General features: G+C 47.6%; 1 pseudogene; it reads left to right on the top strand.

Annotated features, from left to right (window-relative positions):
- Positions 1-17,043, top strand: part of LOC147108643 (sodium- and chloride-dependent neutral and basic amino acid transporter B(0+)-like) — a 253,377-nt pseudogene that overhangs the window by 79,532 nt on the left and 156,802 nt on the right.

Genomic DNA, 17,043 nt, shown 5'->3' with positions numbered 1-17,043 from the left:
GGAACCCTCACAACATTCAAGAAGCATTTGGATGAGCACTTGAAAGACCATAGCATACAAGGCTACAGACCAAATGCTGGAAAATGGGATTAGATTAGACAGGGCTTGATGGCCGGCGCGGATGCGATGGGCCGAAGGGCCTCTTTCTGTGCTGTATAACTCTATGACTATATGACTCTAAGGGATGTTTGGGGCCCTGGACAGTGGGAAGGGAGATGGTAAAAGGGCATGTGTTGCATCTCCTGCGCTTAAACGGGAAGGTGCCAGGCGAAGGGGAAGGGCTGTTAGGGGTGATTGAGGAGTGGACCAGGGTATCGCGGAGGGAGCGGCCCCTTCGGAATGCTGAAAGGGGAGGTGAGGGGAAGATGCGTTTGGTGGTGGGATCACGTTGGAGGTGGCGAAAATGGCGGAGGATGATCCGTTAAATGTGGAGGCTGGTGGGGTGAAAGGTGAGGACAAGGGGAACCCTATCATGGTTCTGGGAGGGAGGGGAAGGGATGAGAGCAAAAGTGCGGGAAATGGAACGGACACGGTCAAGGGCCGTGTCAACCACAGTAGAGGGGAATCCTTGGTTGAGGAAAAAGGAAGACAGGTCGGAAGCACTGGTATGGAAGATGGCATTGTCAGAACAGACGTGGCAGAGACGGAGAAACTGGGAGAATGAAATAGAGTCCTTACAGGAAGCGGGGTGGGAGGAAGTGTAGTCCAGGTAGCTGTGGGAGTCAGTGGGCTTGTAGTGGATGTTTGTTGAAAGCCGATCGCCAGAAATGGAGACGGAGAAGTCAAGGAAGGGAAGAGAAGAGTCGGAGATGGACCATGTGAAGGTGAGGGAAGGGTGGAAATTGGAAGTAAAGTGAATGAACTTATCTAGTTCAGGGCGAGAGCAGGAAACAGCACCGATACAGTCATCGATGCGGAAAAAGAGGTGAGGGAGGGGACCTGAGTAGGACTGGAACAAAGAATGTTCCACATATCCCATGAAAAGGATGACATGGCTAGAGCCCATGCAGGTTCCCATAGCAACACCTTTAATTTGGAGGAAGTGAGTGGAGTCAGAGGAGAAGTTGTTCAATGTGAGACCAAGTTTGTTCGGGGTCAGAGAGGGGAAGGTCAGAGGGGATAGTGAAAACACTGCAGAGGGTGAGATTGGAAGAAGGGATGGGGTCAGAGGAAAGTGAAGGGGAAGAAGGTTCCGGAGGGGCATTGGTGTTCAAGAGTTGATGAAGCTTGCGATCCTTGACATCAGAAAGGAAGAAAAAAAGTTTTTTGTTGAAGCGTCGGATGAGTCAAAGGATGAAATGGAACTGTGGACCCGGACAGCTTTGAGATAGAGTGCATCGGTGCTGCTGAAGAGAGAGGTCGAGAATGTTCATGTGGCGCCGCATGGCGTTGAGCGTGGATCTCAAGATGCGGCGAGAGCAGTAGTTCGAGGAACGATGAATATCTTGGAGATATTTGTAATCCTGGGTGGATCCGAAACACGAAGGGTGGAAGTTTAGTTGGAATCCACGTGGAATAAGTCGGAACTGGAGACAGTTGCTGAGGAAAGATTTGTGGCTGTGAAACCGAGTCTTGGCAGATACCTGATCAAACACGAGAAGGGAAACTGAAAGCAATGAAGATGAACGAGGTTGAAGAGACAAACGGAAATCCCGTCGGAGAGAAGAGCAGAACTTCTTCAAGGTGGGCATTCCTAGAAGAGAGGTGGCAGTGAACCAAACACTAATACTATAGCAAAATACTGCGGCTGCTGGAAATCTGAAATAACAACAGAAAACGCTGGAAAAACTCAGCAGGCCAGGCGGCATCCGTGGAGAGAGAAACAGAGTTAACGTTTCAGGTCCGGGACCCTTCATCAGAACTGGAAACAACTGGAGATGTAACAGATATTAAGCAGGTGTTTCTGTGTTGTGTGTGGGATGCTATTATTTGATGAATGAAGAAAGACTCTACAAGATATGTAATCTTGCTTTCAAATCAGTGGTTTAAGGAATTAAGTATATTTGGCCCACTGTATCTATTTTGTCATCTGTTTCAATTGTTATTTTTCTGAATGTGAGCTGCACATAAATTAGAATAATATTTTGCTATTTTTGGTTCAGTTTAAGTGTGCTGCTTGTTATTCTATATGTATAAACTTCATGTGGAGCTTTTAGTTCTACAGATGTGTTATTTTTAACTTCTCTGCTTTGATTACAGGGTAGATAAAGGGGAACCATTGGATGTAGTATATTTGGATTTCCAAAAGGCATTCGATAAGGTGCCACATAAAAGGCTGCTATGCAAGATAAGGGCTCATGGGGTTGGGGGTAATATATTAGCATGGATAGAGGATTGGTTAATGGACAAAAAACAGAGTGACGGGATAAACGGGTCATTTACCGGTTGGCATGCCGTAACCAGTGGCGTGCCGCAAGGATCCGTGCTTGGGCTTCAGCTATTTACAATCTATATTAATGACTTAGATGAAGGGACCGAGTGTAATGTATCCAAGTTTGCTGACCACCACCTTCTCAAGGGCAATTAGGGATGGGCAATAAATGCTGGCCTTGCCAGCAACGCCCACATCCCATAAACAAAAAAAAAGGTGGGAAAGTAAGCTGTGAGGAGAACACAGAGATATAAACAAGTTAAGTGAGTGGGCAATAGGGTGGCAGATGGAGTATAATATGGGGAAATATGAGGTTATTCACTTTGGTAGGAAGAATAGAAAAACAGAATATTTTTTAAATGGTGTGAAACTATTAAATGTTGGTATTCAGCGAGATTTAGGTGTCCTCGTATAGAAAACACAGAAAGTTAGCATGCAATTAGGAAGGCAAATGGCATGTTGGCCTTTATTGCAAGGGGGTTGGAGTACAAGAGTAAGGAAGTCTTGCTATAACTATACAGGGCTTTGGCGAGACCACACCTGGAGTACTGTGCACAGTTTTGGTCTCCTTATCTGAGGAAGGATATACTTGCCTTAGAGGCGATGCAATGAAGGTTTACTGGATTGATTCCTGGGATGAGAGGGTTGTCCTATGAGGAGAGATTGAGTAGAATGGGCCTATACTCTGGAGTTTAGAAGAATGAGAGGTGATCTCATTGAAACATATAAGATTCTAAGGGGGATTGACTGGGTAGATGCTGAGAGGTTGTTTCCCCTGGCTGGTGAGTCTAGAACTTGGGGGCATAGTTTCAGGATAAGGGGTCAGCCATTTAAGACTGCGATGAGGAGAAATTTCTTCACTCAGAGGGTTGTGAATCTTTGGATTTCTCTACCTCATAGGAATGTGGATGCCGAATCATTGAGTATATTCAAGGCTGAGATAGATAGATTTTTGGACTCTAGGGGAATCAAGGGATAAGGAGAGCGAGCGGCAAAGTGGAGTTGAGGTCGAAGCTCACCATGATCCTATTGAATGGCGGAGCAGGCTTGCGAGGTCGTATGGCCTACTGCTCCTAATTCTTATGCTCTTTTATATTAGCTTGAAACTCAACTGAATTCAATTTTGGGTTTTTTTAAATCATAAATGTTGTACAATTTTTTTTTGACCAGCAGTATGGGGGTAACTTAATAGCTTGCTTTCCTTGGTTAGGTGGTTTATTTCAGTGCCACATTCCCTTATCTGGTTATACTTATGCTTCTTATTCGAGGAGCTACTCTGGAGGGAGCCGAGAATGGAATTGAGTACTACATTGGAAGGCAGTCCGATTTCTCCAAATTGACTCAGGCTGAGGTAAACATACTACTGTGACCTATAGACTTCACCCATACTTTTGAAAGAATTATACATTTTGCTTTATTTTCCTGTGCCTTTTGTTACATATATAATTTATAAGGTGTACATTTCAGTCATTCTAATTTACCTCAGAAGTAAGTTTTAATTTGAGACCTAGGGATAAAGGATAACAGAACACAAGAAAACATCAAGGATGAGGGAGTGCCATTCAGCCACTCATCCCTCTAGTACTCTAATTTACTCAGCCCATTACCCTACGGCTTTTCAATGCCCCTAATGGTTTTGACTGCTTCAAAGTTACAAACCTACTTTTAGTCCCAGGTGCTTTCTAAGTTTACTTGTGCAGGTTCTATGTGTCAGCCGTGGCTCAGTTGGTAGCACTCTCGCCTCTGAGTCAAAAGGCTATGGCCTCGATTTTCATTGGGCCGTGAGGTGGGCTTTGAGGTGGGCGGGGGGTTAAAATCGCAAAAATTGGCAGGCAGGACACCCCCCCCCCCCCCGCCGCCTGGTTCCCGACTCCAAGCAATTTTAACTCAGGCGTGTCTGATGGTCCCGACTCCATCCCGCATCCAACAGGCGGGACTGGTCTTTAAGCCCCTTAATTACCACTAAATGGCCTCTAATCCTATTTTAACAGGCCCTTGCAACTTTAACCCTTTTCCCACGTAAAACACGCCTGGTGGGAATCACGAATGTGAAACCTGGCGGGAGCACTATTGCATTGGTGACTATCAACTGCAGGTAAACCATTAAAGTGGAGATTTGAACAGCCATGGTTTGCAGGTGGCAGGTGCAAATTGGCTGCCACATTTCCTACATTACAGCAGTGATTACACTTCAAAAAGTGCTTTGTTGGCTGTAAAGCACTTTGGGAGGTCATGAAAGGTGCTATATTCATTTTCATATGTCACTCATGGTTTTATCACACATTATGAAATACTTCATATTCAGTATTAAAGTTAATTTGCTATTTGTTTGGCCAATTGCATAACTTGAGCTAAATCCTTCTACAAATTGTTAACTGCATCTTTTGGTCCTATTTTACTGCAAATTTAACCAGTTTGCAATATATGTAGATAAAAAATGTCATTAAGACTCAATAGATGTTATGGATAGGGATAATGATTATCTGGGAAAATAAATTTCTTAATTCTGATTAGCAAGTTTGCTAATCAGAACATTTATAAAGATGAAGCTAGTGGCACTGAGATCAGATTTTGTTGATGGACAAAAAAATAGTCTCTCTTCCTATAACTGCTTCTCTGCTTTCCCACTCTCCAGTTCTTTTTGTTTCTCTCTCTCACGCTTTATCCCTATCTCCCCCACTGTGCCCAGGTAGTCTAAAACACCCAGGTGGTCCGAAGCATCCAGGTGCAGGAGCCAGATAATCTGCCCCCATATCCCCCCTCGATTACAACTGCATGCCTTTACTCTTTATTACTGTTTCTCGGAGTGTCTCCTTATTTCTGTTTCTGCTCTTTTCTGTATTGATACCAATCTCTCTGTAGGGCTCTTACACCTGTTCTTTTTCTATTTTAGTTACTTTGTATCTTTGTTAAAACCTGGGCATGAAGGAAGATAGCAGACAACATGACTGGAATTTTTACCTTGGAGTCGGGTGGGATGCGTGTGGATCGGGAACACGATGTTTTGCTCAGCGCGTTGTTCAAGGTGGCTTTAACTTAATGGCCCCACTTAAAATAGTCATGCGCGTTTCCCGGCCCAATTAAATGGAACAGGTCTGATGACAGCATCGATGACTCGTTTCCAGCGCCGATATTTAAAGCAGTCTTGCACACAACTCATTTGAAGTTTGCTGAAGGAGAGATCAAGGTCAGTTATAAGCGTCTGAGTACTGTCCTAAACATTAAAAGAGGGATATACAAAGGCAGAGGGCTGCACCCAGATTTAGTTATGCATCCCTGCATATTCTGGTGGAGGCAGTGAAAGCATGCAGGGAGGTCCTGTTCCCTGCAGATAGGCGTAAGAGACCTCCCAAAGATACCAAAAGGGCCTGGTTGGAGATAGCAGAGGAGATCAGCAGCAGGGATGTTGTCAGGAGGACCTGGATCCAGTGCAGGAAACAATTCAATGATTGCATGAGGTCAGGAAAGGTGAGTGCAAAGCCACACTCGCCTTCATCCTGATGTGCCTGTCACCACATCCCCATCATTTTGCCTTCCCAAGCCTACTCCTGCACATCATTCCTCACACTAACATAACTTCCAGGTCCACCCCACCCATCCCTCTCTCTCACCATCTGACTAACCACCCCTGATGCATCATCCTAATGCAATCATAGCAAGTAACACCACACAAGGAGGCCATTTGGCATTGTCACCCCACTCCCTCATAGTCACCCTCTACAGCTGTAATCCATCCATTCCTTACACTCATTCCATCACTCTCACTCAAAGTTCTCTTCTTTCCCTCCTTGCAGGAGAAAAGAGCCCAGAACACGCGGGAGAGGCAGAGAACCGGAGGTAGCCCTTCAGTATTCACACAACTTACTCCAGCAGAGGAGGGGGCCCTGGAGATGTTATGAGTTGCAGAGCTTCTGGCAGTAGGAGACGGAGAGAGGGGGACGTCCCAGCAACCTGGTGACAGAATTACATTTCATGCAGAATTACATCACATGGCATACAGCAGTCACTCATATGGTGACACTGAATTTTCATTTTCATCAAGTGCATAATGTTAACGTTACACATTCTTATCATTAGACTTCTAATTCATCTCTTTACTCTCCCACAGGTCCACCAACTGCACCCCCCCCCAACTCCGCACTGTCTAGCCAGAGGAGGAAGCTGACTCCCCAGAGGAACCTCCAGTCTCTGAGAATGCAACATCAGCGGATCCAAGCGCACCCAGCACCAGCGCAGATATGCACACCTCGGTGGGACCTGTGTGAGATAGAGTAGTGTTGTCACCTGGTGTCTCTCACTTTACAAGTGAGCAAGAGTAGATGGTGTTGACAGGGACAGCAGTGGAGACTCCTCACCGAAGGGCGCAGGACACTCCAAGCTCTGCTAAGCTGCCTGCAGACGCTGAGCCTCAGAGGCCATCGAGAAAGAGGGTGATCTTGGAGGGGCAGCAACAATTGCATGCCGCGATTTCTGCAAATGTGCAGAGAATGGAGGAGTCCATCTACAACATGAGCACCACCATATTGCAGGTGATGGCGACGATGTACTGTTCCATGGAAAGAATGGCCACCTGCATGGAGCAGCAAATGCGCCAGTCACATAAGCACATGCTTGTGTGGACAACAGATGGCAGACGCTCATAGACCTCATCTCAAGGAGGGATATGAACTTAGACTTGGGCATTCCTCGCCCCACTGCTGTGCAGCAAGGTGCTCCCCAGCTCCTTGCTAGCTGGGAAGTGCGGGTGGCCCCTGAGAGGGATGACGCTGAGAGGGAACATGGAAGTGGGGATTCTTCTCAAAGCACTCCCACTTCCCCCCCACTGCCTCCCGCTCAGTCAGAGCCCCACATGCTTCCTCGGATCCCAATGGCCAAATCTGCCCCTGCACAGTTGCCGGAGGATCAGTCTTTGGCACGGCCTTCACAGGCTCCAAAACCCAGAGGACGTCCGCTAAAAGTGTCTAACCAGTCGCAGCAGGAAAGTGAGGAGGCTGCCACTACCTCTGCTGAAACCACAGGGGTTGCACCTCGTAGAAGCAGGCGGAAAAGAAAAAAGACACAAAAGTATATACACAAGGGTATGCACGTAGGTGTATGAAAAGATGTTAGTGCCAAGTTTCAGTTATTTTGATGACACAGATGAATTTATTTCTTTGCACCACTTTCCGGTCTTGTTTATTTTTGCCAGCTACCTTGGAAGTGGCTTTGTCACTTGGAGTGAATGGTGAGATGCTACTTAACCTCGATCATTCGGTGGCATAGTGGTTAGCACTGTTGCCTCACAACACCAGGGACCCGGGTTCAAATCCGGCCTCGGGCGACTGTCTGTGTGGAGTTTGCACATTCTCCCCGTGTTTGCGTGGGTTTCCTCCGGGTGCTCCGGTTTCCTCCCACAGTCCAAAGATGTGCGGGTTAGGTTGATTGGCTATGATAAATTGACCCTTAGTGTTAGGGGGATTAAATACGTGGGGTTACGGGGATCGGGTGGGATATGTGTTGGTGTAGGGGTTACGGGGATCGGGTGGGATATGTGTCGGTGCAGGCTCGATGGGCCGAAATGGCCTCTATCTGCACTGTGGGGTTTCTGTGATTCTGTGTTCTGTGATTCAGGGTTTGGATGAGAGGAATGGCTTGGTCATTGTAGGGATGCTTTATGGTGTTGTTGGGTGGGGGAGCTTAGTACAGCATGTGGTAGCCTCTAAAGAGGCTGTGCGCTCTGCGCTTTGCTCCTCGTGCAGCTCCAATCCTCGCTGCTGTGCTATGTTGTGCAGCGTGCAGCAAACGACGATGATTCTGGAGACCCTGCTGGTGCATACTGAAGGGCTCTTCCAGATCTGTCAAGGCATCTGAAGTGCATCTTCAGCATGCTTATTGCTTGCTTGATGACACATCTGGTGGACATGTGGCCCTCATTATAACGCTCCTCGGCCTCAGTACTTGGCGTCCTCAAGAGTGCCTGAGCCATATCTTCAGTGGATAGCCCTTGCCTCCAAGCAGCCAGCCGGTAAGTCTGTTTGGAGGTGCGAAGAGCTGAGGGTGGACTGGCGCAGCATGAAAGAGTCAAAGCAGCTACCAGGGAATTTGATGCACACATGCATGATTATCTTTTTTATGGTTGCAGATGAGCTGCACATTGAGGGCAGCCTTTGTGGTTCACAAACATTCCTGGGTGATGAGTGAGTGCCTTCATGGCCACATGTGTGCAGTCGATGACGCCGTGCACCTATGGAAAGCCAGCCAGAGCCGCAAAGCCAAGCACCCGCTCAGTAACAGTGGCTTCATCAGTGGCAAAGTTGACATAATTGACAGACTTGTGAAACATGGCATCGGTCACCTGTGTGATGCATCTTTGGGTGGCCGACTGCGAGATGCCGCAAATGTCTGCTGCAGATCCCTGGAAGGAGCCTGAGGAGAAGAAGTTGAGGGCGGTGGTGACTTTGACAGCCACTGGTAAGGCGTGTCCACCAGGTCCTCTGAGCAGCAGGTTTTGTTCCAGCAAGCTACAAATGTCTGCGACAACCTGCTGTGATAGCCTGAGCCCCTGAAGCACTGCTGCTCAGTCATGCTGAGGAAGCTCATCTTCTGCCTGTATATCCTGTGTTGGGTGTATCGCCTCTGGTGCGCTGCAGCCCTGTGGAGACACGCCCTCTCTCGTGGAGCATCAGGTGGTTGAGGAGAAGGCTGCTGTTGTGGTTGCTGTTGCTGCTGGTGGTGAAGCTCATCTTGGTCTGATTCTGAGGACCAAGGTGAGACAGTATAAGTGGCAGTTATGCTGATTTAATAGATGGCAGGTAAAGTGGAGATCAGAGGGCCAATCCCTCAACGTTGTGATAGTGAGCAGCAATGTGGTGAGTGGCTTCCAAGGTTGCAGAAATGACCTGCAAACTGCTGACACCTAATTCTGTGGACAAAATGGAGTCAGCAAGACCCTTTCCATGAGGCAAGTAATGAGGTGTATTGTGGAAGTATATATGCGCTTTTCCCAGCTCTCAATGAATGAACTCACACAATGGCCACTGAGCCTCCGCCTCCCCTTCACAGGCAAGGTTCCCGAGCTGTGTGAATCCTGTGCACCTGCAGTTAAAGTCAAAAGTTGGTGTTAAAACCCTCTTATTTCAATAAGCAGTTAATTGGTTGAATAAGGTCGCCCACCTCTGCCGATTGGGTCCATGGCACGCCTCCAAACGCACCCGAATTAAATGCACGAGGGGGAGGAATGACGGCGGTTTCCCGACTCGCTGATAATTTCGGGGATTTTTACTACTGACCCGCCCCCAAACCCGCACGCTTGGCAACGGGAAAATTCCGGCCCATATATGAGGTTGAAGGTGAGTTTTGGGTCTATTGAGAATCAGAGTGACTGCTACCAACGAACCGGAAGCTGCTGGAAGCCTGCGCATAAATGACAACTTTCATTAATCCAATAGAAACACCAATTCAAAATAAGAAACACTAATTCAACATAAGCCAATAGATATTCAACATAAGCCGATAGAAACACCAATTCAAATTTTAATTTTAATTTTCTTTTCGGCACAGTTCGGCAGCAGCGATCTCGTTTCCGCACCACCTCCCTATTGTTGGTAATATTTAACATTAAACCATCAGCCATGTCTATTATTACTTAAATTTAAAGCTTGGTGAATGCTGATTGTTGACAAACTCTAGGAGCTTTCGCTTCTTAAGCACACCAGCTACACGTGAGGAACCCAGAGCCAAGCCGGACCCCACCATCAAATCACCACATCGGTGTTAGAAATTACTGGAAACCGTGAGTATCTTTACTTCTAATAATTACAAAGATGATTTAGTTCACAAACAAACCACATTAATATATCAGAGTGACTGCTGCCTACGAAGTCTGGTAAGAACAACCAAGAAACCATTGGAACTTCGCATGCGCAGCTACTTTATGTCGTTGGCAGCAGTCGCGTCCATTGAGAATAGGTTGTGTGAAAACTGATACAACATATACAAATGGGGGACTGGAGGAAGTGGTGGGCCAGAATCAGTATTTAGTATGTGGGAGGAAGGAGATTGGAAGGAAGGTGTGGCTTGGGATTTCGGACTAGAGCAGCTAATCTGGGATCTGGAGAGACGGGGGTGAGAACTGATGGAATCTCGGGCTTGGGATAGTCTGTCTGATGAGGTTTGGGAACATTCAGGGAGAGCTATGGGAGCAGAAACCAGGGCAAAGATGACCGAGTAGAGGTGGGGGAAAGGAAGCAGAGAGAGAGGATCAAAGGACTGGAAGCAAATGTGTGTGTGTGTCTGTCTTTCTTCTCTGTCATTCTCTTTATTAGAATGTACTGTGTGCCTGCTGCAATATTAGAATATACTGTGTGCCTGCTGCAATTAAGAAAGTGAACCACACTTAAAGTATGCTGAAATCAGAAAATATCTATGCTTTCTGTTCTAAGCATTTGCAACAATGAAAGGCTGAGAAAGAATGCTGATCTTATTATTTAGGAAAGACATCAATGATCAGAGGTAGTTTCATTCAGGATGAATAAACTGTGCTATTAATCCATTCCTTTTTTATTCATTGTTAAAATAATTTAACTGTAGTGTATGTAACCTGTACCACCTTAAGAGACTACCTTAAGGTGATGAACTACTTTCTGATGGCTCCTGTATATTGTAGTACCGGTGGTGACCACACCGGTATATAAACCCTGTGGAGCAGTTTGTATTTCAGTTCAGCCCTGACCCTCAATTACTAAAGACCTGTTTAAGTATTCTGTTGTCTGTGTCCAGTTATTCAGCATAACTACATTTGGAAAACACAGACTCAACAGTGGCGATGAGTCTGATCGTACCTAGCGGCAGTTTTGCATCCAAGGAAGCTTCGTCCTCAGAACGGGCGTCGAAAAGGGGCATCCGCCCTCATCATCCTGCTGAGCACTGCATCGCACGGGAGGCATCGAGAACCCGGTTTGGATTTGCTGGCCACGAAGTCCACCATCAGCAACAGGCAGTGATCATCCCTTCTACGACAGCGGCGGGTAAGCCCGATCTAGCGACACGGAGAGAAAGTCGGCCGAGTTGTCAGTGGGAGAAGGGGAGGGAAACCGAAGAAAAGGGCGGAGAACACGACCGCAGCCGGTGAAAAGGGCCGGACTGCAATCTGGCAGAGACGCGCAGCAGCCAGAAAAGCGTTAATGTCCACGAGGACCGCGGGAGCGGCGGGGAACAAGAGCAGCAGCATCGGGGGAAATAAGGACCGCTGGGAGGCGAGAACGGCAACAGCGCGGTAATCGCCATTTTAGTCGGCGGGGGAAGAAGATAAGCGCGGGAAAAGCCGCCAAGCGCGCGGGAAGCCGCCATTTTGGAAAAATAAATAAAATAAAGGAAACTCAACAAGATGCCAAAAACAGGTAACATCACTGCTTTTGATAGCGATGTAGAAGATTGGGCCACTTATGTGGAACGCGTTGAAGTTTACTGTACAGCGAATGAGGTACCGGCGGATAAGAAAGCACGAACCATATTAAACTCGATGGGTGCGAAGACGTACGGGTTATTAAGGCACCTTGTAACACCAGATAAACCGGTAGGAAAGAGTTTCGCTGAGATTGTTACTATCCTGCAAGAGCATTTAAACCCCACGCCGCTGCTGATAGCGGAACGATTTAAATTTTACAAAAGAATTCAGCTTAAAGAGGAAAGCAACGCTGAATTCTTAATCGAACTGCGCAAGTTATCAAAGTACTGTCAGTTCTGTACAGGACTAGCAGACGCTCTGAGAGATAAGTTCGTGTGTGGGCTACTAAAGGAAGGAACCCAGAAGCGACTGCTAGAGGAAAAGGATCTTACGCTGGACAAAGCTTTCAGCATTGCAGCATCGCACGAGGCAGCAGCACGAGGCACTGCAGAAATGCAGCAAAGGCCATCGGAATTCAGCACCAATGAAATGGCATTGGGTGCAGCAAAGTGTTATCGTTGCGGAAGGACAACGCATGATCAGAACCAGTGCTGGTTCAAAAATAAAGAATGCAGGAAATGTGGCAGACTTGGTCACATAGCGAAAGTATGCCGGTCAGGAAAGAAGACCAGCAACAAAAAGTCGCCGCAGGAGAAGTACAAGAAAGTACACAAGGTGACAGAGAACAGTTCGGATGAACAAAAGACGGATTCAGACTCCAGCAGTAAGGAACTGGGTTGTCTAAAAATACATAATGTGGGTAACACAGCAGACCACCAAACTATCTGGGTCATGCTTCGGATAGCAGGAGTCCAAGTGAAGATGGAATTGGACACTGGATCGGCATTGACGGTCATGAATAAGCAAGAGTACAAAAGGTTATTCTCACACATTCCCCTGAGGGATACGGAGATTGTATTGAAAACATACACGGGGCAAAGAGTATACCCCATCGGAAAGATAAAGGTAAAGGTGGTCTACAATGGTAAAGAAAGTCAGGGAATGGACTTGTATGTGTTACCTGAGGGAGGTCCACCACTACTGGGACGGGAATGCATCCAGAGAATAAATATGGACTGGCATTCCTTACAAGCACTAACTGTAGATTCCTGTAAAGAGGACGATGTCAAACCTAAACGACTGTCCAAAATATTGGACGATGCTAAGGAGGTGTTCCAACAGGGACTAGGAACACTGAAAGGAATTACGGCAAACATCAAGGTTGAAGAACATGCAAACCCAAAATTTTTCAAAGCCAGCCTTATGCGATACGACCTGCTGTGGAAGCAGAGCTGGAAGGGCTAGAACGTTCAGGAGTACTGTCAAAGGTGGACTGGAGCAAATGGGCCATGCCCATTGTTCCCGTCATGAAGCGTTCATTGAGCAACAAGCCGGGGGAACCTGGGAAGGTTCGCATCTGTGGCGATTTCAAGATCACTGTTAATCCGGTTCTTCACACGGTGCAATATCCGCTTCCGCGGATTGAGGATATCTTCGCTTCGCTGTCTGGCGGGAAACACTTCAAGATAAACCTGGCGCAGGCGTACTTACAGATGGAAATTGATGAAGCGTCACGCCAGTATCTCACGATCAACACACATAAGGGCTTATATCGGTATAATAGACTGGTTTTTGGAGTGGCATCGGCTCCAGCGATTTGGCAAAGGGCCATGGAGCAGGTATTACAGGGAATTGCAGGCACACAATGCTACCTGGACGACATTCTGATTACAGGAGATGATGATAAGGAACATCTCGCGAATTTGGAGCAGGTGCTCACCAGATTGAAAGAATATGGACTCAGAGTTAATCGCCAGAAATGTGAGTTCTTTCAGAAGCGAATCTCGTACTGCGGTCACGTCATTGACCAGGAGGGGCTTCATAAGTCACCTGACAAGATCGAAGCTGTTGTGAAAGCTCCCGCTTCGGAAAATGTATCCCAGTTGAGGTCGTTCCTTGGGTTGATTAACTATTACCACAAGTTTCTTCCAAATTTATCCACGGTGTTACACCCGCTGAACACTCTTTTGCAAATGGGAGTACCATGGAAGTGGAGCGAGGACTGTAAGCGGGCATTTCAAAAAAGCAAAGCACTGATCACCTCTAAGGAAGTGTTGGCTCACTTTAACCCAACGCTGCCTATTCGTTTAGCTTGTGATGCTTCTCCATATGTTATCGGGGCAGTGCTCTCACATAAGTTGCCAAATGGCTTGGAAAGGTCAGTCGCGTTCGCATCCAGATCATTGACCTCCGCTGAGCGCAACTATGCTCAGATTGATAGGGAGGCTCTCAGCCTCGTGTGGGGAGTTAAGAAATTTAACCATTACCTGCAAGGCCAAAGGTTTACGCTGCTGACAGATCACCAGCCGTTGGTTTCCATCTTTAACCCTAAGAAGGGTGTTCCAGTTATGATGGCGCAGAGGCTTCAGAGATGGTCCCTATTCCTAGGGGCACATCAATATGATATTGAATTCAAAGGTACAAAGCAACATGGTAATGCTGATGGGCTGTCGCGCCTGCCACTACCTACAGCGGAAGAGGCACCGGCAGTTGACCCTGTCGAGATATTTCACTCAACCATCATCGAATGCTTACCAGTCACCAATGCGAGTATTGAGAGAGAGACCAGAAATGACCCGACACTGTCTCGGGTCTACGATTTGACAGTGAAGAGATGGCCAACACATGGCGAACCACTGTTACCGGCATTCTCAGCCAGACGAGAGCAGCTGTCCATCTGTCAAGGAACATTGATGTATGGAACAAGGGTGATTATTCCTCCTAAATTAAGGGAGAGAGTTCTGAAGGGACTGCATGAAGGTCATCTGGGGGAGTCAAGATGAAAGGCCTTGCTAGGGCTTATGTGTGGTGGCCAGGTATCGACAAACAAATAGAGGATCTGACTAAAAGCTGCTCAGGGTGCCAAAAAGTTCAAAATGCACTTCCAATTGCACCGCTGCATCTGTGGGAATGGCCTTCAACCCCATGGCAACGTGTGCATATCGACTTTGCAGGTCCATTCATGGATTCCATGTTTTTGATAGCGGTAGACGCACATTCTAAATGGCCAGAAGTGATTAAGATGTCGACCACTACCTCTGAAAAGACGATCGCAGTTCTAAGAACCATATTTGCAAGGAATGGGCTGCCGGAACAAATATGTTCAGACAACGGACCACAGTTCGTGTCAGAAGAATTCCAGAAATTCATGAAGAAGAATGGGGTGAAACACTATACATCTGCCCCATATCATCCGGCTACAAATGGGTTGGCCGAGAGATTTGTACAAACGTTCAAAAAGGCGATAAAGGCCATGAGCAAAGACCATATTCCACTACAACACAAGGTGGACAATTTCCTGATGGCGTATCGAAACGCCACGCATGCAGTGACAAATCAAAGCCCTGCCATAATGTTCTATAAGAGGAGGTTGCGGTCCCGATTGGATTTGTTAAAACCCAATGGCCTAGAAATTGGGTTTTGGCTTAGCCAGGGCTTTAGCGCCGGAAATTAGTGCCGGCGCTAAGTTCCCTGCGCGCGCCAAAAATTCAGTGGCGCCGCGCCCAAACGGCTGCCGGCGCTACTGAAGGGTCTTAGCGCCTGGAAAAGGGCGCTAACTGCCGTTTCGCGCCGCAATTCCGGCGCTGCGGCACCCGCTGCGGTGCGGCAGGTTCGGGAAGTGCAGGCCTCCTCCTTCCCTTAAGGAGGACCTGCCTGCACCCGGCCACGGCCCGCGATAATCTTATTAAAAATGAGCCCGGCACCTCGGACAAGTGCCGGGCTTGCTTCTGTTCCGGGGGGTGGGGGGGAAGTCCGGGGAGGGAGCTGCGGCCAGGCGGGCGGCGGGAAAGCGGCCGGCCGCCGCGGGGCCTTTAATGCGCCGGCGCAAACTTGTGCAAGGCACCTCTGCCAGAACGTTGCTTGCGGCTGCCACGGGCGAGGCGGCCGCAAGTCAATTTCCCAGTTCGGGCGGGTTACCATGGCAACCGGGACGCTGCGCACACCGATGACGTCATCGGTGCCGGCGCAGCGCTACCGGTCTACCGCGGCGGAAGGGCCCCAGGCAATTTAGGCGCAGGCGCCAATTCCAGCGCGAGGCCCTCTAGCGCCGCAAAATCGGCGCTAAGGGCACTGAATTTCTAGGCCATAGTGCGTAGGGAAGTCGAAAACAAACAATTCCAGCACGTAAATAACAAGGGCACTCGGAGTTTCGAAATAGGACAACCAGTGTTGGCCAGGGACTATAGGAATGATAAATGGCAATCCGGAACAATTCGTGCCCGACAAGGACCCTTGATGTACACGGTAGACGTTGGTGAGAACGTAATACGACGTCATGCTGACCAACTTGTGGAATCGAGGACAAGGGTCGACCCCATGTCTATGGCAGAGACACCAGTTGAAGAAGTTATTGAGCCTGTAGCATCTACCTCAGACTCGAACGTACATGATGATGTTCAATCCATAAGAGATCAAATGGATGAGTCACCCCAGCAACGAGAACCAGAGACCCCTGAAAGGCGTTATCCGGCCCGGATCAGGAGGCCTCCTCAGAGACTGAATCTTTGAACAGTTTCGTATGAAAATTGTATATATGTTATCCATGTTATGTTTAAATTGGGGTGTACACTGTTAAGCTAAAAGGGGAGGAATTGTAGTGTATGTAACCTGTACCACCTTAAGAGACTACCTTAAGGTGATGAACTACTTTCTGATGGCTCCTGTATATTGTAGTACCGGTGGTGACCACACCGGTATATAAACCCTGTGGAGCAGTTTGTATTTCAGTTCAGCCCTGACCCTCAATTACTAAAGACCTGTTTAAGTATTCTGTTGTCTGTGTCCAGTTATTCAGCATAACTACATTTGGAAAACACAGACTCAACATTAACCTTGTACAGGAAAGAGTACGACTAAGATGTTCCACTTCTAATTTATTGTATCTTGCATTCATCAGGTTTGGAAAGATGCTACAACACAAATATTCTATTCTACCACAGTGGCCTTGGGGGCATAACAGCACTATCCTCTTACAACAGATTCAACAACAACTGTTACAGAGATGCAATCATTGTCACTGTTGTTAATTGCAGTACAAGTGTGTTTGCTGGATTTGCCGTCTTCTCCATCCTTGGGCACATGGCTTATCTACAAGACAAGCCTGTTGATGAAGTTGTAACTTCAGGTATCTTTCTGAGTCAACACACTGGGGATGAATTGCCTCAGGGGTTCACCCGCTTGACCACCG

Source organism: Somniosus microcephalus, chromosome 13 (genome assembly GCF_052327205.1).
Source record: "Somniosus microcephalus isolate GS21.2 chromosome 13, FLI_Smic_1.0, whole genome shotgun sequence".
Classification (NCBI taxonomy): domain Eukaryota; kingdom Metazoa; phylum Chordata; class Chondrichthyes; order Squaliformes; family Somniosidae; genus Somniosus; species Somniosus microcephalus.
The sequence above is the reverse complement of the archived record's forward strand: the minus strand, read 5'-3'. Positions and strand labels throughout refer to the sequence as shown.